We start from the raw sequence: 25,013 nt of genomic DNA, 5'->3' as shown, positions 1-25,013 counted from the left end.
TTCTTTCTTTTTGCTTACGATTAGGGTTTTGTAGTGTTTGCTATGCCACATTTGCCAAGAAACAATCACAGGTGGGGAGGAACGGGGATGGAGAGCTTGTTAAGTTACAGACTGGCATACTAAGTGGATCCCCAACGTTATTGGCTTCTTTCAAGCAGGTCCAACCTTCTCCTGATGACAGGAACACCCACCAATGAAGGACAGTTGCATTTCTTACATCATGTTGTGAGGTTTAACCACCACTATAATTAATTACATCACATGCCTATCACTTGGACAGTTCTCACTCCAAGCCAGGCCACATAAGCCTGCAGTCTCAAATGAACATTCCTATTGATGTTGGCTTGGAGGAATTTCACAAATGGAACATTCCTATTGGCTTTGGCAGAGATACATTTCACAAAAGTGCATTCCATCTATTGAATTTGATAGCCTTCTTTTTCAATTGGAAATACACAGAACATTATTGAAACCCTTCAGAATGCATTCTAGGATTAAAACTTTTTTCACTGGAGACCGGAAAAAAAGCTTGAAGTGTTTAAAAATGTACTTCTTTAGATGAAAAAAGAACAAAATAGAAAAGGTCTGAGCATATCCTGTTTTTTACAAATCACCTTTCAAAGCAAATGATCGGTCTGTTCTGTTATAATGAGAGCCTAGTAATTTACTTGCATTGTTATTAAAACATAGTCACTGAGAGTGCAGCTTTTTCAAACCAAGGAACTATTGAAAACTTTTAATCATAGATATATTTTATTTTCAACAAACATCACCCAAGACTACCTTCTATGGAGTGACCAGCTTTATGACAGATGTCTAATCACAAGGGCATATTTTACTTGCATCCCTCTAAGAGCAATAACTGCAGTGTGGATGAGCCCTGTATCTGAACAAAACTGTTAAACATGATCTGTGCCATGCAAATATTTGCTAAATTTCATATTTCTTTGCCTGGAATTCCTGCATGTTAGAATCAGAACAACATAACTGATTTTAAGGGGGACTATTGTATACTCGTCCAACTTTATGTTATCTATTAGGAGCTGATTCTCCACTTATTGACTGGGTGTTACTTTCTTATCTTTGGCAGGCTGTGAAAATCAGGAACCATCAACTAGCACTGTAAACATTTGTTATTGTAGTTATGATGTGCATTTTTCTATTATTGTATTATGTATCTCTATGAACTGTTTTATCAGTTATGGATTTAATATTCTGAAATAAACGAAAATGATGATGATGGTATAATGAGGGTGTAGCAATTTACTTCCATTGTTATTCAAGCATAGCCATGGAGAGTGCAGCAGTTTCAAAAGAAATGCAATAAACACAAGTCGTATTTTGAAAATATTTAATTGCACAGAGAACAAATGTAGCATGCCCTGAAAATCATGATACTTTGTACATATATGCCCTTTCCCTTAAGCTCTTCCCATTTGTGTCTTCTGTAGTTAGGAACTGATGTTGCCCTAGCTGTGTGAGGGTAAACCTTTGGAGGAAAGAAATATGTATTCCAATTAATCAGTGATATGGTAGGGTGACGGTCACTAAATATAGTATGATATACTTCATAGTCAATCAGGGAGGGCCACTTTGCTACTGAAGTGCATAAATACTCTATTGTCGAGCAGCCTCTTTAGCCTTTAAAAGTTAGTGGCCCTGGTCTAGCTCAAGGGGTGCTATGGTTTAGTGAGTGCAGACCACATTCTATCGGCCACCCATGAAATAAGAGCTAATTTTCAAACACACACCTGGGTCATTCAAGCATGGTTCTCCAAAGCCCGGTGAGATCTTCATTTATGTCAGACAGGTCTGTTTGGGGAAATTACCCAAGTGTAAATTCCCTCCCCTCCCCCAGAATAACCCAATCCTTTGTCCCCAGTACAGTAGACATTACATTACCCATAAGGGCTTTAAAGTGGGTTACACTCTATAGGCTATTCTCTTTTTGAGGTGAATTGTAATAGGTATTTAGTACTATATAATCATGACTCAGACCCAATAATGTCACTATTTGTACAACATTTAATGAAGCTTGGTATGGTATCAATATCGATATACATGTTAAGCTGCTTATATCAACAAAAAGGCAGATGTCCATGCTAACATAACTACCACCAAGTGCTAAGACCTAACTGGGACAAAGTGAAAGCCGAACATTTTGGATAAACATTGATCTTTATTGTTCAAAACAATGCCATTCTTTAAATACATAACAACAAGTTGACTCCATTTCAAATATCAATACACATAATGGTCAGTTCTTCTGTTTCTGCTAATGAAATAACAGACATCCTTATCTGTTATAATTGGATTGGCTAACACAAAACAGGGGAAGGACTGATCCTTTATAAAAGAAAAAGCAGTTTCAGAGGGTTGACCTGAGTTTAGGCACCGTGCCCATACGTAACCTATCTTTGACCAGGATAAGGGTTACCATGACAGCATAGGAAGGGTAACAAGAATCTTTGCATGGGGATTTAAAATGCTTTACCTGATCCATGGCTAAAATTCACTTTTAGGTTGTTCTTAGTTAACTGCCCATAGAAACCTTAGGATTTCTGACCAAGTTTTTAAACATTTGCACATTATGGATCCCCTAGTCCAAAATATCTCTAAAGGCCCAGGTTGCAGACCCCTGGGGATTGTTTTGCTCAGCAAGGGTACTGCAGTCTGGAAATGGCTAGCAATTACCATTTTCGAATTGCATCTGGTATGTGGCTGTGTAAGCTTTCTTAAACCGCCACATTTTGAGGTTTAGTAAATTGAACTCTTTTGAGAAAGTGGCAAAGCTTAATGCCAATAGAAAACATTTGCAGCAGTCATCAAGGGTCTGAAACGGGATTTAAAAGTCAAGAGGAGCAATTAAAGTAAAAATAGTGCTTACTTTTGTATGTGACATCTATAGATTTTTCCATATACTGAGTATTTTACATACTTCTGGTTATCAAAGAACTGTCCGTAATCCAACTCTAAAACATAAGCATGCAATGCCTATCTAAAGGAGCAGCAAGCATGGCATTTTGGATCTAGTTTGGTTCAGCGACTACCTAGCAAGCATGGCATTTTGGATCTAGTTTGGTTCAGCGACTACCTAGCAAGCATGGCATTTTGGATCTAGTTTGGTTCAGCGACTACCTAGCAAGTATGGCCTTGTGGATCTAGTTTGGTTCAGCAACTACCTAGCAAGCATGGCATTTTGGATCTAGTTTGGTTCAGCGACTACCTAGCAAGTATGGCATTGTGGATCTAGTTTGGTTCAGCGACTACCTAGCAAGTATGGCATTGTGGATCTAGTTTGGTTCAGCAACTACCTAGCAAGTATGGCATTGTGGATCTAGTTTGGTTCAGCAAATCCTTAACCTTTCAGCATACTTCCCTTGAACACTCAAACAAACAAATCATAGAATGAGCTGCATTTTTCCTTTCTGATATTGAAGCCGTTATGTGACTTTTCACAGCTTTGGATATTTATGTGAGACTGCCTTCCAATTTAAGCACCTGTTCTTGTTTGCCACTGCCTTCGCATACATTGTGTGGCTACTTAGACACATATGGACTGTGTCCTCCTCACATGGGTTCTACCACTCTGATCTGTTGCTAGCAGTGATTCCTTCCATGTGGCCCGAGCTCGCGCTTCCCAAGGAGTCAAAGTACACCTCATGGACGACACCTAATGCAGCATTACCAGGCTGGGTGTTGTTTGTGGTTCATTTCACAAAGGGTGTGACTCGGCAGATCAGGTTGAGCTGCTGTTGCAGAGGAACAGGGAAGGCTGTGTATATGAATTTCCAACATTTGAGACGGCACAGACATGAAAGAGGAGCTATCAATGGTACTTGGCATGGATTTTGATTGATTCAATGATCTTCATCCATCATTGTTTGGTTATTTGTATTTCTGTGCAGATCAATGCCAGCATTTGCCATGTAGCATCAGTCCACCATTCAGATAACCATTACTCTGTCCAATGTAAAGTGTTCAGTAATTTCCAGTGTGCCAGTCCTTCTTCTTTTAGTCTTTCATACTGTAGCTGGATCACTTTAGGCTACTCTTCCACTCTTTTCTTAAGATGTTCTTTGGATATTTTGTCATCAGAGTATTTCCTACCAGAGTCTATCTGAGATCTGTCTCTAATATCAGTCCCATTCGCTACATACTACATTCACTCTGAAATTCATTGCTTTCTTGTGTATCACAGACGTGTGCTCTCTTTCACATGGAGGCGATCAAAATGTTGCTAAGTAGAGGTTGATCAACATGTATTTCCATTTCTGCTGGTTATCCACCATAACATTCTCCATGATGACAGTATCAAAGCCAGACAATCCAAACAGTCCTGATTCTGTTTCCTTTACACATGTTCTATCTTACTGCCTTGTTTGCATTTGAGTCAACACATTTCCCTACATGGGCAACTCATAACAGGGACTCAGATCTGTGTTCAATATCATGAATGTTTTCTAGATACTTTGATCCGACAACTCTAGTACTTCTTGTCCTTCTTGTCTGTCTTTTTGTACTTTAAGTTTTCTCATTCATCTTTCCTTTGCCCTTTTTCAGGGAGAGCCATACTGGTGTTCCGCCTGCATTGTTTAACATCTGTTCCAATTAGGCAAACTAGTATGTCTCCTCCCTCTCTTCCAGCATATAACCACGTGATGCTGACTGTAAGTTTCCTGTTAGTCCATGTGAAGTGTTTGTTTCCATTACATATTGAATTCTAATATGCTGTGTTGTATTGAGAGTGGGAGATTAACTGGTAGGTAGTTCAGATTAGGCAAGCTGCCATTGTCGTTGTATACACTTCGCCATGAATGAAGACTTAAAGTTGCTTCCTTTGAAGTATTAATCATTATCTTTTCCCACACATTTTATTTTGTACTTCATATTCGACCGTGTATTCCTTTATATCGTCATGGCAGAAAAGTGTTGTTTTTGCCCTGCCATTCATTGCCTCCCACCATTTGGGCTGATATTCTCCAGAGTTGATTCTCAGTAACCTTCCTGATCTTATTTTCTAGGGGAGTAATGAGATATGGTTTTGGGTGTTTAGTCAAATTGAGGAGCCGGGGAACTGCTGTAAAGCAACTATTGGATCTGCTGTTTTGGCCGTGCCTGTGGTGTTCGATGCAGCATTACCCAGAGTGCTCACAGTGGTTCTCTTGATGCGCTGCTGTGTTCCACCTCTGTAGAAATGGAGTAGCTGCCAGTGTGATTGATCCACCTTGGAGCGTTCTCCAAATGGTGATGGCAAGTTAATTGCATGGTGTTCTGCTGAGCTCCAGTGAATTTTCAGCAGAGGGCTTGCGCGGATCTTAAGGATCTTAGCGCGTAAGCGCGTCAGCACCCGTGACCGGCAGTGACACATACAGGCCACAGTTTGTTCAGAGACTAACTTTGAAGTGTACTCTTGCTGTAGCACTGTCACGGGTTCTCCAAATTGAGACTGGCCTATGATTAGGTCCTCTTGGATATCACAACCTCTTTGATGTGACAATCCTTCAGTAGCGCAAGAGTGAGCGGAGCTTTAAGAAGAATCAAGGGAGTTGCATGCCAGCCAGCTCCACCCTTTGCATGCCTTTTTGGGGCAACCTGGCAAGATAAATGAGCCAGGGCATCACACAGAAACAGCAGTGTGGTGAAGAGATTTTTTAGAGGTGAATAGCTCAGCAGCGACTCACTCGCAACAGAGTATGACAGCCGTCTGTGTGGCTCCTGGTTCTGGAAGTCAAGATCTATCTTTGAGGTTGATGTGAAAGACGATCCATTCATTCAGAAGGATTGCTGCCCCCCCTCAGGGTTACAGGTTCACTTCAGTCTACGATTTGGTCAGCATCCCTGGTCACCAGGCAGACAAAAACTAAAGAAGGGATCTGTCCTCTTTCACTATTTAGGTTGATGCTCTTGAACCTTATATTGGCACTGCAATGGAAACAGATGTATCAGTGCCATTTATGAATCATTGATGCGTTCCATTTCTAATCTTCCTAGTCGATAGTTGGTCAGCTTTAGATTTAATCAGATATGTACTTGGATCTTAATCAGATATGTACTTGGATCGCGCCTGGAAACACTTGTGTACAGGTGCGTTATAAATGCCACATCATATCATGTCATGGTTGAGGGTGCTCGCTGTTTGATAATGGTAACTATCGTAGATGCTCTTTGGAGAATAAAACATGTCATTAAGGTGTTTGAAATAAGTGTCATAGCACCCTTGTGTCTATACTGTTTCCCTCCATCTGCTGGCAAAACATGAATTGTCTACTTTTTACTAATAAGTATATTCGTAGCACTATACACATAATTTATATTGAGTAAGCAATGCATTTTTTTGTATACACTGTTTGTATGCGATGTTTAGATCATTGACTAACTTTATATTTATAGTATTGTAGCATCGCGCGTAGCAGATGGAATGTTGGAGGTGGCTCGAGAGGGGAACGGGAAGCCGCGAGGACTGGAGCGTGAGGCGACGTTGAGGGAGAGAGAGACGGAGAAGCTACCCGACGGACGTGTCCCACCTTAACTAAATAAAGATTGTTACTAGCATAATAGTAAGTTATATTATTTATTGATTTCCCAATTAAATAACCATTTAATCACTTACCTGTATATGCCCCTTCTTCAGTGGCGACGAGGAAGTTAACCCATACGGCCGTTGAGAGGGATCTCCGGCCGACTGCAGGTAGGGGCGCTGCAGTGATTGATGAAAAAAAAGGAGGGGAAAGACAAGAATCATCCTGATTCATACATTGGATCATCCTCTTCTTCCCAGCAGTACTCGCCAGCCATCACAAGGTCAGGCAGCATTACCAGCATTATTATACTGCTAGTAATCATCATTAGATTGTCTTCTTCTTCACAGCAGTGACTAGGAAATCATCATTGATCTCCATCATACTCGTCACAGTATTGCTTTACTCCAGGAACTGTCCAAATATTTATGCTACAAAAAAAGTACAGTGAAATAAAGAAAAGTTGGGCCGAGCCATTTTTCCATAAGCCACATTAGGAACAGTGGAGAGTGTAGGGTAGAAATATATCCAGTGACAGCACGGGTCACAGAGGTGGTGGCGACATATCCATGCATGGTGTACCAGCTCCTCAAATGTTCTTGCCAGATTTAGGGGAACCTGTACTACCCCGGAAGAGGTGGCTAAGGTATTTGAGAACTATGCCAGCATGGTGTGTGGAACCAATTAGAGCGTAGAAAGAAAAATGTCTTTATTATTACACTGTCTCGGACCGGTTGGTCAGGAGAAGTATGAGGACTTACCTGATTTGTCAGTGGGTGAAAGTGTCGAAATGAATGAATATGAGAAAGCAATTCAAAAATTGAACAAACAATATGAAAAGAAAATCAGTACGATTCTAGAAAGATACACATTTGGAAAGAGAGTTCAAGAAGAGGGTGAAACAGTGGAACAATATGTTACGGCATTAAGAAAGTTGGCAGGGATATGTAAGTTTGACCAACAGTTGGAAGAAAGAATTAGAGACCAGTTCATGCTTGAATGCGGCAGTAGTAAAGTCAGGGAGAAACTATGGGCTGAGGATGATCCTTCGCTAGATGATGTACTAAAAATGGCCAGAAGTAGAACATACAGAAAAGTGTGTACAACATTGGCAAACAGGATGAAGGAAATGTCAGTAAAGACATCAGTCGGCGCTGTGCAGCCAGACATGGAAAATATGGTTGCAGTTATTGAAAATGAAGCTGAAGGAGCAAACGCCTACCGTCAAGTGGATAAAAAAATGAAGATTGAAAGCAGGCCAAATCTTGAAAGGAGAGAGGTTCAAGAAGGAAAATATAAGAATAGAAGAAAAGAGTGGGAGCACCAAAATCAAGGTGGATATGCCCAAAGAGGTAGAGGGAGGACATTATTAAGATCTTGTTACAGATGTGGGAGCCCATCACACTGGGCGAGCAGAGCGATGTGTCCTGCTTTGAAGATTATCTGCAGGAACTGCAGAGGCAGGGGTCATTTTGCCCGGTGATGTAGAGGCAGGCGAGGATCATCTAACATGAATTAGATTGGTGGTGACTATGATGAAGAAGAAGAATGTGTCTTCATGGTTTCAGATGAAGATGAACAAATTGATAGCCCAAGAACAAACATCACAGTGAACGGTCACCCCATTGTTATGATGGTAGATTCGGGAGCCAGATATACACTGATTCCAGAAAAGGTATGGAAGAGCTGTGCACCAGAAGTTTTAAATGAGGTGGATGTTGAACCAAAGGCATATGGAGGAGCCAAAATTGAGTTGATTGGTTGGTTCAATGCCATATTCATGTTCAAAGAGAGACAAGCGGAAGGCCGCATTTATGTTTCAAAGAATGGGACATCCTCATTATTGAGTTGGACGCACCAAAAGCTTTTGAAAGTTCGTTTGGACCCCAATGCGAGTGATTCAGTACTGTTGGTAATAGGAACTGAAACTAAACCAAATATGGAGAAAATCTGAGAGGAGATTTTCAAAGAAAATGCAATTAGATGTGTAAAAAGCGTTACTCATCGAATTTTACTTAAATCTAGCACCAGACCAGTTGCTCAGAAACTACCAAATGTACCGCTGTCACTCAGAGAGGAAGTTAAACTTGAACTTAAGAAATTAGAGGATCAAGGAATAATTGAAAGCATAGACACCTCGGAGTGGGCATCGCCAATGGTGGTGGTCAGGAAAAGCTCTGGAAAGATAAGATTGTGCATCGATATGAGATAATTAAACAAATGTATTATTCCCGAAAGGCATCCATTGCCAAATATTTAGGAATTAATCGCTACAATAGGTCCAGCCAAAATATTTTCAACATTGGATTTAACTGTGGCGTACCATCAGGTGAGATTACACAGAGATTCCAAACATTTAACAGCATTAATTACTCCTATACCATTTTCGGCGAATGTCTTTTGGGCTGATATCAGCAGCCTCAGTCTTTCAGGTCATGTACAGGATTATGGATGGAGAGAGTGGTGTAATTTTCTTCCAAGATGATATTTTAGTGTATGCAAACAATGAGGAAGAGCATAACAAAAGATTGGAGAGAGTTTTTAGAAAACAACATGAGGCAGGAATGATATTGAGTAAGGAGAAATCAAAAATCAAAAGAAGGGAAATTGAATACCTAGGACATGTGATCTCTGGAGATGGGATTTCACCAAGAAAGGAGTTGGAAAACTCAATAAAGTCCATGGTAACTCCTGAGAGCAAGGAACAACTCAGAACTTTTTTAGGTATGGCGGAGTATTATGCAAAATTCATCAAAGGTTTTTCAGACCACACAGTTAAATTGAGAAGTATGCTGAAAGCCAATAAGAAATTGGAGTGGGACGAAGGATGTGACAGTGAATTTGTCTTCATTAAAACGGCATTGGCGGATGCCCCAACACTTCAGAACTATGAGAGAGGAAGGAGAACAGTAATCACCACTGATGCCAGCAATGTGGGGCTGGGAGCAACACTGGTACAGTATCATGGAGGAAAGGAATCAGTGATAGCTTTTGCTTCACGTTTACTTAAAGGTGCATAGAAGGTGTATGCTACCATAGAGAAAGATACTCTTGCCATCAGATGGGCTACTGAGAAGTTCCGGAGTTTCATATGGGGTATTAAATTCTAAATTCACACTGACCATAAGCCCCTTGTTGAAGTGTTTGCCACGAAAGGGTTGGACAAAGTTTCGAATAGAATTCGCAGATGGGTGCCAAGGCTGCAGGAATTCAATTTCAGCATGGTTTATATCCCAGGAGTGAAGAACTGCACAGCGAACTGTTTATCAAGACTAACCAGTTATGAAGAATTGAATGAGGATATGGATGAACAAGAAATGATTTGTGAAATATCAAATGCAGCAATTTCCAAGCAAGAATGGGATGTGGAAACGACTAAAGATAGTGCTCTTCTAGAAGTAATAAAGAATGTGGAAGAAACTAACTGGAATAAAAACAAGGTGACAGAGGCTGGCGCTCTCATGTTCTGGAATGTCAGACATGAATTATATATCCAAAGTGGATGTTTGATGAGAAGTGACAAGCTGGTGCCACCAGATGGACTCAGAGACAAAATCATTCAACTAGGACATGAAGGCCATCAGGGAATGATGAAAACGAAGCAAAGGATAAGAAACACGTATTGGTGGCCCGAATGCGACTTACAAGTGGAAAGAACAATAAGAAATTGTATCCTTTCTATGAAAAGTGACAAAGGGTGTGTGGGAGCAAGTTATCCTATGGTGTTGAGAGACATCCCAAAGAGGGTTTGGAAGACTGTTGCAATTGATGTGTTGGGTCCTGTTTGGAGTGATGGATGTGCTACGTTTGTATTGTATTGATTGATAAGTAGACGAGATGGGCAGAAGTAACCATGGTACCTCAGGTCACAACTCGGACAGTTATTGAGTTTATGGAGGAAGTGTGTGAGCGTGAAGGGTATCCTGAGGGCGTACTGTCTGATAATGGATCTCAGTTTGAATCGAGAGAAATGAAAAGATATTTTGATGAAAGATTGATTATTCATAAGGTGTGTGCTATTTATCATCCCCAGTCCAATGGGGTGGTTGAGAGGTACAATAGGATCATCAAGGATGCCATTAATTAGCTTGGTCTAATGGGAGAGATTGGAGAGTAGAAGTGAAAGAAACAGTTTTGGTCCATAGATTCACGCCGCATTGCACCACTGGTGTCTCCCCATTTGAGTTAAGCAGGGGAAGGAAAGCGAATACTAAGTTATTTCCGGGATGGATGAGTGCGGTTGCTGGTACGAGTCTTGATTTGAGTGATGTGACAGAAAATATTATGAAGAGACAGTTGCCCAACAAAGAACAGTATGATAATAAGAGATACAGGAGAAAAAGGTTACCATAAGTGGGAAGCTGGGTTAGAATCAAACTAGTAGTATTAAGAGAGAGTGGTTGTTGTTGGTCAAAACCTGTGGAAGTAGTGGAAGTGTTTAAGCATGCATTAAGGACTAGTGATGGTAGAGTATGGAACAATGAGAGATTGATGGTTGTGGAAAAAAAGGTAAAGAAGATGTACCGAGTGGATGTAAGCCTTTTGGTGGTGTTGAACAGAGTGATGAAGTTAAAAGGTTTTCCTTGGCATGGGTTACAGATATGCATTGGGAGGCTTCAAGAGAGTTGCCACGGAGATCATCACAAGTTGGCAGAACATACAACAGACCTAGACATTTATTGGACTATGAAGAGTCTTAATTGGTGGTGTGTTCATTATTAAAGAGAGATGTGTAGCATCGCACGTAGCAGATGGAATGTTGGAGGTGGCTCGAGAGGGGAACGGGAAGCCGCCAGGACTGGAGCATGAGGCGACGGTTGAGGGAGAGAGAGACGGAGAAGCTACCTGACGGACGTGTGTGTTCCCTCCTCCCACCTTAACTATGTAAAGATTGTTACTAGCATAATAGAAAGTTGCAATTATATTATTTATTGATTTCCCAATGAAATACCCATTTAATCACTTACCTATATATGCCCCTTCTTCAAGTATTAACTAATTGCCATACCATTATTTAACTAGGATAACACATGTAACTCTGCTGCTAGCTACACACTAAAAGCATTTAGCTTACACGTTGAAAGGCTGAGAACGGTAAGATATATGAGTACTGACTAATTCTGAAAATGTATTGAGTTGTGGCGGTCCACATTAAACCACTTCTCAAGATCCCTCAGGAAACAGACATCCTCACAACTAACGGCCTATATCAAACATCCCTTACCTGACAAAACTCCTGGAAACATACGTATATGGACAAGACCTGACACATATAGAAACCATCCACCTACTGGGCCGGGCTCATGCCGGCTTCAGGCCTATGAAAGGAACTGAATAAGTACTACTCTCCATCTGGGACAACATAAACACAGACACAAACATTACTTCCGCTCCGATACCACTAGACGTTTCAGCAGCCTTTGACATAAGCGACCACGCATCCCCCATCAAAAATATCCAAGAGATGGGGATAAGCAACGCTGCCCTACAGTGGATACAATCCTTCCTGACAGAAAAATCAAAACTCATCAAAGGATATGGACTCACTTGCTAAAACTATGCAGTTTATTTGCAAATCACCTACAAAATCAGTACCAGCAAAGACATAGCCCAACCCCTCACCAACTACCTTTCACATATCAAAGGAATTAATGAGTAGCAACAGACTTAAAGAGAAAAGGCAGAAGGTTTACATTTCCTTTTAGTAATCAGTGAAGCAAGTGGTGGGAAAAGGTCATAGGGTGGAATGGAGATGGTGGTGGAAACAATTGAGTGATAAGATATGGATGGTGGGACAGTGATATCAGTGGCTGAGAGAGATGTGGAGATGAATAAGAGATTCAAAGAGTTACCCCCTGTGTGGGTAGGTAGGTTAGTTATAGAGTGAAGAGCGTGGTCACTAAGAAAAGACTGAAGTTCAGATTTCTGAAAAGTGGTTGAAGAGGGAAGGTTAAAGTCACCTAAGAGAATGAGATGATGTTTAGTCGAAAGAGAATCAAGGAGGTGTCTAAGGTCACCAAAGAATGATGCAGCTGGACCAGGAAGGGGGTGATGGATGGAGAGGATGTTAACCAAGTGAGGCAGAGCAATAGTAGAGATGATGAATTCAAAAGAGGTAGGAGAGGATGTGGCATTGGAGATTTCTGAGGCATTGAGGTGGGAAGAGATTAGGTGTCTGATGCCTCCATCTCTGTCAGTAAGTGGAAGAGAGTGAATGAAGGATAGTTTGGAGTTGTGAAGGGCTGCCAGAGTGGAAGTGGCAGATGGAGAAATCCAGGTTTCAGTGATAGCAAGAAGGTCTCGGGCAGGGGAGCTGGATTGAAAGTAGTCCATAATAAAGGATGTTTTGTTGCATACAGACTGAGCATTCCAGAGTGCAATGTTCAGCTGATGAGGTAAGGAAGAGAAGAGAAGAGAAGTTGAAGGCTTTGCTCGCTGGAATGAGGTGGAAGAGGAATGGCGTAGTGGGAGTGTCGAGTTGTGAGTTTTATAAAAGGGATAGGAAAGGAGGAAGTTGTAGCGTGATTGGAGAAAGTGTAGGGAAAGGTGAGTAGGAGGAGCAGAAGGAGGAGCAGGAGTGAATGCATTATAGCTTAGTAGCACAGTGTGGATAGACAGCACAGGAATTTGGAAGCTTGGGATACTCACAGGGGCAACAGGGAAAAATTCAAAGGCTCACAGGCTAAGAGGCAAAAAGGCTGGTCAAGGGCTGGTCTTCACCCTTCAATAGGTCTAATCACGAAACTATCTATGCAACAGTGGCACAAAGACAACCTCCTTCCTACCATTAACCCTTCATAAACTCTCCATACTCCTGCACCACACCAGACACAGAACAAATACAACACCAAACATATGGTTACCACAACACCCACTCTAACGCCATACAAAATACACACTTCCTCCAATAACTCACACAATCGCAACATGCTCAATTTCAACCCCATGGTACAGGCACACAAAACCACCCATACAGACTGAAATATGATATGATATGATATGGCATTTGTAACGCGCCTATGCACAAGTGTTTCAAGGCGCATGTTTCAAATGCTCAATTTCAACCCATGCTACCTAGAAGGAAACCCAACACACAGTGACTGTTTTTACTGAACTGAAATTACCAACAGAACAGCAGATCACTCATGTGTTCTACTTCTCCTCCCACTAATAAACCTATCCCTCCTTTTTTCTTTTCATATCCTCTGGGCACAGAGAGACCATAAAAATGCCAGTGTTGTGCAGCATAAATCTCATTAACGTAACAGAACATAACAGTCTTCAGCAAAGACAGCTATCCCATGTGTAGAAATGGGGGGATTAGATGTTGCCTCACTTGAAAAAGAGCTTTGTGAAGTCCCTAAACAATAAGCTCATACCAAACATACCTGTGCCAGTGCGTATTCTTTGTAACTACTCAATTGCATGGATGTGAGACACCTTCAACTATAGTCAAAGCTACCATTTAATACATTATATTTTATTTTTCACAATTTGTGATCATGTTACGTATGTGAGACAGATCTTTGCCACACAGAATCTCAGTACCAATCTTTTCCTTGACATTGTGCGAAGCATCACATGGTGCAGCATCTGCTTCTGCACTGAGGCGGACACTGAACCTATGATGATATGATATGATATGACATTTGTAACGCGCCTATACACAAGTGTTTCAGGTGTTTAGAGGCCTGGTGAAGACTAATGTAGTCCATTGGACATAAAGCAACAGAATAGTCCTAGGCAAGTAAATGTTAATGAAGTTGCAGGACCCAAAGATCTCATACTGGCAGAGTACAGAAGAACACTAAACATCTAGAGTAAGGAGGGTGATACATATCTGGAAAACTGAGGGAGATATCAGCCAGAACTAACCTTATTAGCCACATGAATTACAGAATGGCTTCTATCATCAGGGGTGCGAGAGAATATAAACGATGATTCTAAGCGTCAGGGATCTTTAGATTACAGAGTTGTTCTCTGAGGATTTAGGGATCAGGACGAGGCTGAATAATGACCGATTCAGAACACTACTCTCTGGACCATGCACAGAAGTGCACTTCGGGTTGCCAGCTTCTATGCTAGATGCCATCTTGTATATGGAAATGCATACCAAACGCTGTGCTGGTAGGCTGTCACCTATTGGAGGTAGGCGCAAGAGTCCCTATAGTAAATAATGGGTCCACGAGAGACTATGGCATCACCCCTCTGTCCGGGGGTACGAGGAAGCTACAGAACCAGCAAACCCAAGCATCATAGGATAAAGAGAGCATGACCACACACATAAGATGTGACCAGTAACCTGAAAGCTGGGAAAGATGGGAAAGCTGGTTCCAGTTGTGTTCTTCCATAGTCTTTACGATTAATGAGATATTGATGGGATCCATGCACAATACTAATAGCGAATATCTTCTGTACTTCTTTTTTCTTTGCTTTTTACTAGTACTTGGTCAGGATGTGCACCTCCTGTGACAGGTTTCAGAAATGAAATGTAAAACACAGGGGGCCTATTCTAACCTGGAAGCTGGTGTAACCTGGCAGCAATAGGATTTAACAATTGTTTGATCTAAAACAGAGCATATGATTAAACATTGGGCTTGCTAAGCATGAGGTATACATGAAGATGTTTAGAAAATGGATAATGCTTTCTGTCAAGCCTTGAATTTGAGTGCATGCTGATTTTGATCATAGATCCTTTAGTACTGTATTTGAGAGCAACATTAAGCGTATCACTCTTTGTATTCACTCAAGACTGTGTTTCATTGACATATAACACCACTATATTGGCTCTGAATTCTCCCACATATGCTGCAGTTATAGCCATGTGAGGTGGTGCTGTCGATCAGTTCACAACTAAGTATCTCTGTGTAATTAAGCCACACCCCTTGAGACTGCACATACATGATCTGTCCCCAATGTAAGCAGAGGTCTTGGGCTGAAAGGAGTTTAATGAAGTATGAATTCAAGGTGCACACCATTACCAGTGCAATTGTGGAAAAGTGGCTAGCCTACTCTTTTGGGATGAGAACAGTCAGCGGAGCAGTACATTCAATCCTCTCCACCAAAGATCTACTATTTACTATCATGAATTTTTTCTCCACTCATCAACAATGATTAATCCTTGCGGCATATAGCTAGATCTTCAGAGAAATCCTCCAGAAGAGGATGGTTTATGTTGGCATGTATTTCACTGAAAGGTGAAGTTGTAAGGTGATTGGAGTTGGTTGCTACTGGATCCAATAGAGTACCTACACAAACCTGCTTAACCAAGTATTACAAGTTATCATTTTCATGCAATTATTTTAGTGATCATTGTTTGTAACTTTTTTTTTCTTATATGTAGTCAGAATGTCCTCTTTGCCCAACAACTTGCTAATTAGTGCCACCTGCCTGTTGCATGTCCAGATGCTGCTCTTCTACCTGTCCTTTATCTTCCCCACAGCAACCATCAAACGTGTGCTCCTATGTTTGCATTGCAAGCAGACAGGAATATCTTCAATGCAAGGTGTCATTGCATGCCTTGAGGTGTACCTAATGATACCTAAGCTATGCCATCACCGCAAAAAGAAATTAAGTTGCATGATATGCCATCTCCATCCCAACAATGGTTCAAAATGCATGTGGCTGGAAATTGCAGCACTGCTTCCAACCACTATGGCCAAAGATGGCAGAGGATGTATAATGAAATTATGCCAGCAGCATAATGTTTGCCCTGTAAGGAACTATTTTTGTTGCTTTTAAGCATTGAGCAACAGGCGGTGGCCGACGAGGTCAAGCAGCTGGGAAACCGTAGGGGACACTGCCAGGGGAAACTAATTGGCTATCCCTTGTCTAGTTAAGCAAGAATCTGAGGAGGTACTTTTCATGTCTTATGCCCTAGATTTCCACACCTTTCAACTGCATCACCCTCAAAAACCTATGCCAGAACTCCGCAGACTATACTCCTATCCATACACTTGGCCAATAACCGCCAATACCCTCTCCCATGAATTGTTTCTTTTCCCTGACACTGTGCCCACCTGACAATCTGTTGTCTTGACCGATTCTGCTGGTACCAATCCATACCTCCATAACACTGTCCCATGGTAGCATCCCCATGTCAGCTTCTACTTCTCTCCTCTGTACTGGGAATGGGTACAGAAATAGCTCTGAGGCCTCCATTCACCCTGACAAATGTCCCCCCGTCCTATTTGCGACCTGCTAGAGATCCTGGCATATGCTTCCGAGTGAGAAGGTCATCAGTGACACCTTCTCCGTCTAACTATTGAGCGCCATTACTGCTGGTGATGAACATGTCATTTTTGGCATCTTCAAACACTCTCTGGTGAGATGGTCTGCGCACTCTTTTCAATAATTTGGTCAGTTTTGGGCAGTGTCACCATTGGGTAAAAGAGGTGAACTACAATGATTTAGTCAACAAGGAAACTCTGATTCTTGGTGAGAGGACTACAATTCAGTCATATGTCCACTCGATGTAATAACACACATAATAATATGGTTAAGTTGCGCTACTAAAAACCTATGAAATTCAGTGAAAAAACTTTGTTAAAGGGACGTTACGGTTCCAAGTAAAACTGAAAAACCCTTGAAATTCAACAGTTATGGTAAGCTACGCAACCATAACTCGCGCCACCGCCGTGCACTGCTAAGACTAACACCCAGGACATCAAAGATGACATCACAAATATCATTGATGACATCACTGATGACATCACATGTGCATTTACTTTTCATGAAATGTCTGTACAAGGTATTCTTAGTATAATGTTGAGAAAAAAGTGTCAACGATCATTGGAATAAATATCATGAGCTACGTAGTGCATTAAACAATGCATTGATATAAATAGCATTCTATTATGAAGTTCTTTACAGTATAGTAAGCTATTCATGCAGAAACATAGGCATTGCGTGCAGCATACATGATGGAGGTATAATATTCATAATGTTGATATGTTGAATAATGAAATGATAAATGTTTTCTTATTAGAGTTTTGTGTACTGTGAAATATGTCATAAGTAGCTAATAAAACCGACGTATTATATAATTGCATTATTACAGACAAAACATAAAGACACAATAACACATACAAATATGGGTATATACAGGGAAAGTGAAGTAAGCAAAAAAGCAGGAGTAGTAGCAGAAACAATTCATAACTATAACTGATTATTTTTATGCTAATAAATGATTGCTCTGTTTCAAAGCTGCTATTTACCCTATGTGTATGTATCACATGATGTGACTGGACCCTAAGGAAAGTAGTGTGAGTACAATGTATACATATATGAGCATATACAGGGAACGTATAGTAATAAAAAAAACAACAGAACTATCAGAAAGTGCTGATAACTCTACTGATTATTTTAATGCACAGAAAGGATTGCTGTCTTTCAAGAGTGTGTCTTCCCCTATGTATATGTTTCATATGATATGACTGGAACCTAAGGGAATTACTGTAGGAACATACTTGAAGGATAAGTCTACAAATATAATACGTTTACAATTGTTAGTTCATGACTGTTACTGAAGAAAACCATGTGGCCTAGATATGTCAGTAAAGGAAAAAAGAGGGAGACAGACATGTGATGTCATCAGTGATGTCATCAATGACATTTGTGATGTCATCTTTGGTGTCCTGGGTGTTAGTCTTAGCAGTGCACGGTGGTGGCGCAAGTTATGGTTGCTTAGCTTACCATAACTGGCGAATTTCAAGGGTTTTTTGGTTTTACTTGGAACCATAACGTCCCTTTAACAAAGTTTTTTCACAGAATTTCATAGGTTTATAGTAGCGCCACTTAACCATGGGGGGTGGGGGGGAGCAGAAGAGAGACACGGGGCATGATCGGGGGTGGTGGGCAACAGGAGAGAGACACGGGGCATGAGAGTGGGTGGGGGGTAACAGGAGAGAGACATGGGCATGAGAGGGGGTGGGGGGTAACAGGAGAGAGACACAGGGCAAGAGCGGGGGTGGGGGGCAACAGCAGGGAGACACGGGCAAGAGCGGGGGTGGGGGGAACAAGGGAGACACGGGGCATGAGTGGGGGGTGGGGGAAACAGGAGAGAGACACGGGGCATGAGCAGGGGGTGGGGGGCAACAGCAGGGAGACACAGGGCATGCCGGGGGTTGGGGGCAACAGGAGAGAGACACGGGGCATGAGCGGGGGGTGGGGAGCAACAGCAGGGAGACACGGGGCATGACTGGGGGGTGGGGAGCAACTGGAGAGAGACACGGGGCATGAGAGGGGGGTGGGGGTAACAGGAGAGAGACACGGGGCATGAGCGGGGGGTGGGGGGCAACAGCAGGGAGACACGGGGCATGACCGGGGGTGGGGGGTAACAGGAGAGAGACATGGGGCATGAGCGGGGGGTGGGCGGCAACAGCAGGGAGACACAGGGCATGATCAGGGGGTGGGGGGCAACAGGAGAGAGACACAGGGCATGAGCGGGGGATGGGGGGTAACAGGAGAGAGACACGGGGCATGACCAGGGGGTGGGGGGCAACAGGAGAGAGACACGGGGCATGAGAGGGGGGTGGGGGTAACAGGATAGAGACACGGGGCATGAGAGGGGGGTGGGGGGTAACAGGAGAGAGACACGGGGCATGAGAGGGAGTGGGGGGTAAAAGCAGGGAGACACGGGGCATGAGCGGGGGCTGGGGGGAACACGATGGAGACACAGGGCATGAGCGGGGGGTGGGGGGAACACGATGGAGACACGGGGCATGAGAGGGGGGTGGGGGGTAACAGGAGAGAGACACGGGGCATGTGGGTGGGGTGGGGGGCAACAGCAGGGAGACACGGGGCATGAGCGGGGGGTGGGGGGCAACAGCAGGGAGCCACGTGGCATGACCGGGGGGTGGAGGGCAACAGCAGGGAGACACAGGGCATGAGCGGGGATGGGGGGTAACAGGGGAGAGACACAGGGCATGAGTGGGGGGTGGGGGGCAACAGCAGGGAGACACAGGGCATGATTGGGGGGTGGTGGGCAACAGGAGAGAGACACGGGGCATGAGAGGGGGGTGGGGGTAAACAGCAGGGAGACACGGGGCATGAGCGGGGGAAGGGGGGAACACGATGAAGACACGGGGCATGAGAGGGGGGTGGGGGGTAACAGGAGAGAGACACGGGGCATGTGGGCGGGGTGGGGGGCAACAGCAGGGAGACACGGGGCATGAGCAGGAGGTGGGGGGCAACAGCAGGGAGCCACGTGGCATGACCGGGGGGTGGGGGGCAACCGCAGGGAGACACAGGGCATGAGAGGGGGTGTGGGGTAACAGGGGAGAGACACGGGGCATGAGTGGGGGTGGGGGGCAACAGCAGGGAGACACGGGGCATGATCGGGGGGTGGTGGGCAACAGGAGAGAGACACGGGGCATGAGAGGGGGGTGGGGGGTAACAGGAGAGAGACATGGGCATGAGAGGGGTGGGGGGTAACAGGAGAGAGACACGGGGCATGAGCGGGGGTTGCGGGGAAAAAGGGAAACACGGTGCATGAGCGGGGGGTCGGGGGAACAGGAGAGAGACACGGGGCATGAGTGGGGGGTGGGGGGCAACAGGAGAGAGACATGGGGCATGAGCGGGGTGTGGGGGCAACAGCAGGGAGACATGGGGCATGACTGGGGGGTGGGGGGCAACAGGAGAGATACACTGGGCATGATAGGGGGGTGGGGGGAACAGGGGAGACACAGGGCATGAGCGGGGGTGAGCGGAACAGAAGAGAGACACGGTGCAAGAGCGGGGGGTGGGGGGCAACAGCAGGGAGACACGGGGCATGACCTGGGGTGGGGGGTAACAGGAGAGAGACACGGGGCATGAGCGGGGGGTGGGCGGCAACAGCAGGGAGACATGGGGCATGATCAGGGGGTGGGGGGCAACAGGAGAGAGACACGGGGCATGAGAGGGGGGTGGGGGTAACAGGAGAGAGACACGGGGCATGAGAGGGAGGTGGGGGGTAACAGGGAAGAGACACGGGGCATGAGAGGGGGGTGGTGGGGTAACAGGAGAGAGACACGGGGCGTGAGCGGGGGGTGGGGGGAACAGGGGAGACACAGGGCATGAGCGGGGGTGAGCGGAACAGGAGAGAGACACGGGGCATGAGCGGGGGTGAGCGGAACAGGAGAGAGACACGGGGCAAGAGCGGGGGGTGGGGGGCAACAGCAGGGAGACACGGGGCATGACCGGGGGGTTGGGGGCAACGACAGCGAGACACGGGGCATGAGTGGGGGGTGGGGGCAACAGCAGGGAGACACAGGGTATGACCGGGAGATGGGGGGAACAGGGGAGACACAGGGCATGAGCGGGGGTGAGCGGAACAGGAGAGAGACACGGGGCAAGAGCGGGGGGTGGGGGGCAACAGCAGGGAGACACGGGGCATGACCGGGCGGTTGGGGGCAACGACAGCGAGACACGGGGCATGAGTGGGGGGTGGGGGCAACAGCAGGGAGACACGGGGTATGACCGGGAGATGGGGGTAACAGGAGAGAGACACGGGGCATGAGCGGGGGGTGGGGGGCAACAGCAGGGAGACACGGGGCATGATCAGGGGGTGGGGGGCAACAGGAGAGAGACGGGGCATGAGAGGGGGGTGGGGGGTAACAGGAGAGAGACACGGGGCATGAGAGGGGGGTGGGGGGTAACCGGAGAGAGACACGGGGCATGAGAGGGGGGTGGGGGGTAACAGGAGAGAGACACAAGGCTTGAGCGGGGGGTGGGGGGAACAGGGGTGACACAGGGCATGAGCGGGGGTGGGGGTAACAGGAGAGAGACATGGGGCATGAAAGGGGGGTGGGGGGGTAACAGGAGAGAACACGGGGCATGAGCCGGGGGTGGGGGCCAACAGCAGGGAGACACGGGGCATGAGCGGGGGGTGGGGGGAAACAGGAGAGAGACACGGGGCATGAGAGGGGGTGGGGGGTAAAAGGAGAGAGACATAGGCATGAGAGGGGATGGGGGTAACAGGAGAGAGACACAGGGCATGAGCGGGGTGTGGGGGGCAACAGCAGAGAGACACGGGGCATGAGCGGGGGGTGGGGGGAACAAGGGAGACACGGGGCATGAGCCATGAGAGAGACACGGGGCATGAGAGGGGGTTGGGGGCAACAGCAGGGATACACAGTGCATGACCGGGGGTGTGGGGAACAGGAGAGAGACACAGGGCATGAGAGGGAGTGGGGGGTAACAGGAGAGAGACACAGGGCATGAGAGAGGGGTGGGGGGCAACAGCAGGGAGACATGGGGCATGAGCGGGTGGTGGGGGGAACACGATGGAGACACGGGGCATGAGAGGGGTTGGGGGTAACAGGAGTGAGACACGGGGCATGTGGGCGGGGTGGGGGGCAACAGCAGGGAGACACGGGGCATGAGCGGGGGGTGGAGGGCAACAGCAGGGAGCCACGTGGCATGACCGGGGGGTGGGGGCAACAGCAGGGAGACACAGGGCATGAGCAGGGGTGGGGGGTAACAGGGGAGAGACACGGGGCATGAGCGGGGCGTGGGGGGAACAAGGGGGACACGGGGCATGAGCGGGGGTTGGGGGGAACAGGAGAGAGACACGGGGCATGAGAGGGGGGTGAGGGGCAACAGCAGGGATACACAGTGCATGACCGGGGGTGTGGGGATCAGGAGAGAGACACGGGGCATGAGAGGGAGTGGGGGGTAACAGGAGAGAGACACGGGGCATGAGAGGGGGGTGGAGGGCAACAGCAGGGAGACACGGGGCATGAGCGGGGGCTGGGGGGACCACGATGGAGACACGGGGCATGAGCGGGGGGTGGGGGGAACACGATGGAGACACGGGGCATGAGTGGGGGGCAACAGCAGGGAGACACGGGGCATGATCGGGGGGTGGTGGGCAACAGGGAGAGACACAGGGCATGAGAGGGGGTGGGGGGTGACAGGAGAAAGACATGGGCATGAGAGGGGGTGGGGGGGTAACAGGAGAGAGACACGGGGCATGAGCTGGGGTTGCGGGGAACAAGGGAGACACGGGGCATGAGCGGGGGGTGGGGGGAACAGGAGAGAGACACGGGGCATGAGTGGGGGGTGGGGGGCAACAGCAGGGAGACACGGGGCATGACCGGGGGTTGGGGCAACAGGAGAGAGACACGGGGCATGAGAGGGGGGTGGGGGGTAACAGGAGAGAGACACGGGGCATGAGAGGGGGGTGGGGGGTAACCGGAGAGAGACACGGGGCATGAGAGGGGGGTGGGGGGTAACAGGAGAGAGACACAAGGCGTGAGCGGGGGGTGGGGGGAACAGGGGTGACACAGGGCATGAGCGGGGGTGGGGGTAACAGGAGAGAGACATGGGCCATGAAAGGGGGGTGGGGGGGTAACAGGAGAGAACACGGGGCATGAGCCGGGGGTGGGGGCCAACAGCAGGGAGACACGGGGCATGAGCGGGGGGTGGGGGGAAACAGGAGAGAGACACGGGGCATGAGAGGGGGTGGGGGGTAAAAGGAGAGAGACATGGGCATGAGAGGGGATGGGGGTAACAGGAGAGAGACACAGGGCATGAGCGGGGTGTGGGGGGCAACAGCAGAGAGACACGGGGCATGAGCGGGGGGTGGGGGGAACAAGGGAGACACGGGGCATGAGCCATGAGAGAGACACGGGGCATGAGAGGGGGTTGGGGGCAACAGCAGGGATACACAGTGCATGACCGGGGGTGTGGGGAACAGGAGAGAGACACAGGGCATGAGAGGGAGTGGGGGGGTAACAGGAGAGAGACACGGGGCATGAGAGAGGGGTGGGGGGCAACAGCAGGGAGACACGGGGCATGAGCGGGGGGTGGGGGGAACACGATGGAGACACGGGGCATGAGAGGGGGGTGGGGGTAACAGGAGTGAGACACGGGGCATGTGGGCGGGGTGGGGGGCAACAGCAGGGAGACACGGGCATGAGCGGGGGGTGGAGGGCAACAGCAGGGAGCCACGTGGCATGACCGGGGGGTGGGGGCAACAGCAGGGAGACACAGGGCATGAGCAGGGGTGGGGGGTAACAGGGAGAGACACGGGGCATGAGCGGGGCGTGGGGGGAACAAGGGGGACACGGGGCATGAGCGGGGGTTGGGGGGAACAGGAGAGAGACACGGGGCATGAGAGGGGGGTGAGGGGCAACAGCAGGGATACACAGTGCATGACCGGGGGTGTGGGGAACAGGAGAGAGACACGGGGCATGAGAGGGAGTGGGGGGTAACAGGAGAGAGACACGGGGCATGAGAGGGGGGTGGAGGGCAACAGCAGGGAGACACGGGGCATGAGCGGGGGCTGGGGGGACCACGATGGAGACACGGGGCATGAGCGGGGGGTGGGGGGAACACGATGGAGACACGGGGCATGAGTGGGGGGCAACAGCAGGGAGACACGGGGCATGATCGGGGGGTGGTGGGCAACAGGGAGAGACACAGGGCATGAGAGGGGGTGGGGGGTAACAGGAGAAAGACATGGGCATGAGAGGGGGTGGGGGGTAACAGGAGAGAGACACGGGGCATGGGCTGGGGTTGCGGGGAACAAGGGAGACACGGGGCATGAGCGGGGGGTGGGAGGAACAGGAGAGAGACACGGGGCATGAGTGGGGGGTGGGGGGCAACAGCAGGGAGACACGGGGCATGACCGGGGGTTGGGGCAACAGGAGAGAGACACGGGGCATGAGCGGGGTGTGGGGGCAACAGCAGGGAGACACGGGGCATGACTGGGGGGTGGGGGCAACAAGAGAGAGACACGGGGCATGAGAGGGGGTGGGGGATAACAGGAGAGAGACACAGGGCATGAGCGGGGGGTGGGGGGCAACAGCAGGGAGACACGGGGCATGACCGGGGGTGGGGGGTAACAGGAGAGAGACACGGGGCATGAGCGGGGGATGGGCGGCAACAGCAGGGAGACATGGGGCATGATCAGGGGGTGGGGGGCAACAGGAGAGAGACACGGGGCATGAGAGGGGGGTGAGGGTAACAGGAGAGAGACACGGGGCATGAGAGGGGGGTGGGGGGTAACAGGAGAGAGACACGGGGCATGAGAGGGGGGTGGTGGGGTAACAGGAGAGAGACACGGGGCGTGAGCGGGGGGTGGGGGGAACAGGGGAGACACAGGGCATGAGCGGGGGTGAGCGGAACAGGAGAGAGACACGGGGCAAGAGCGGGGGGTGGGGGCAACAGCAGGGAGACACGGGGCATGACCGGGGGGTTGGGGGCAACAACAGCGAGACACGGGGCATGAGTGGGGGGTGGGGGCAACAGCAGGGAGACACGGGGTATGACCGGGAGATGGGGGTAACAGGAGAGAGACACGGGGCATGAGCGGGGGGTGGGGGGCAACAGCAGGGAGACACGGGGCATGATCAGGGGGTGGGGGGCAACAGGAGAGAGACACGGGGCATGAGAGGGGGGTGGGGGGTAACAGGAGAGAGGCACGGGGCATGAGAGGGGGGTGGGGGGTAACCGGAGAGAGACACGGGGCATGAGAGGGGGGTGGGGGGTAACAGGAGAGAGACACAA

The sequence above is a fragment of the Ambystoma mexicanum genome, chromosome 5q (genome assembly GCF_040938575.1).
Source record: "Ambystoma mexicanum isolate Mex_15411 chromosome 5q, UKY_AmexF1_1, whole genome shotgun sequence".
Lineage (NCBI taxonomy): Eukaryota > Metazoa > Chordata > Amphibia > Caudata > Ambystomatidae > Ambystoma > Ambystoma mexicanum.
This window is presented reverse-complemented; position numbering follows the sequence as displayed.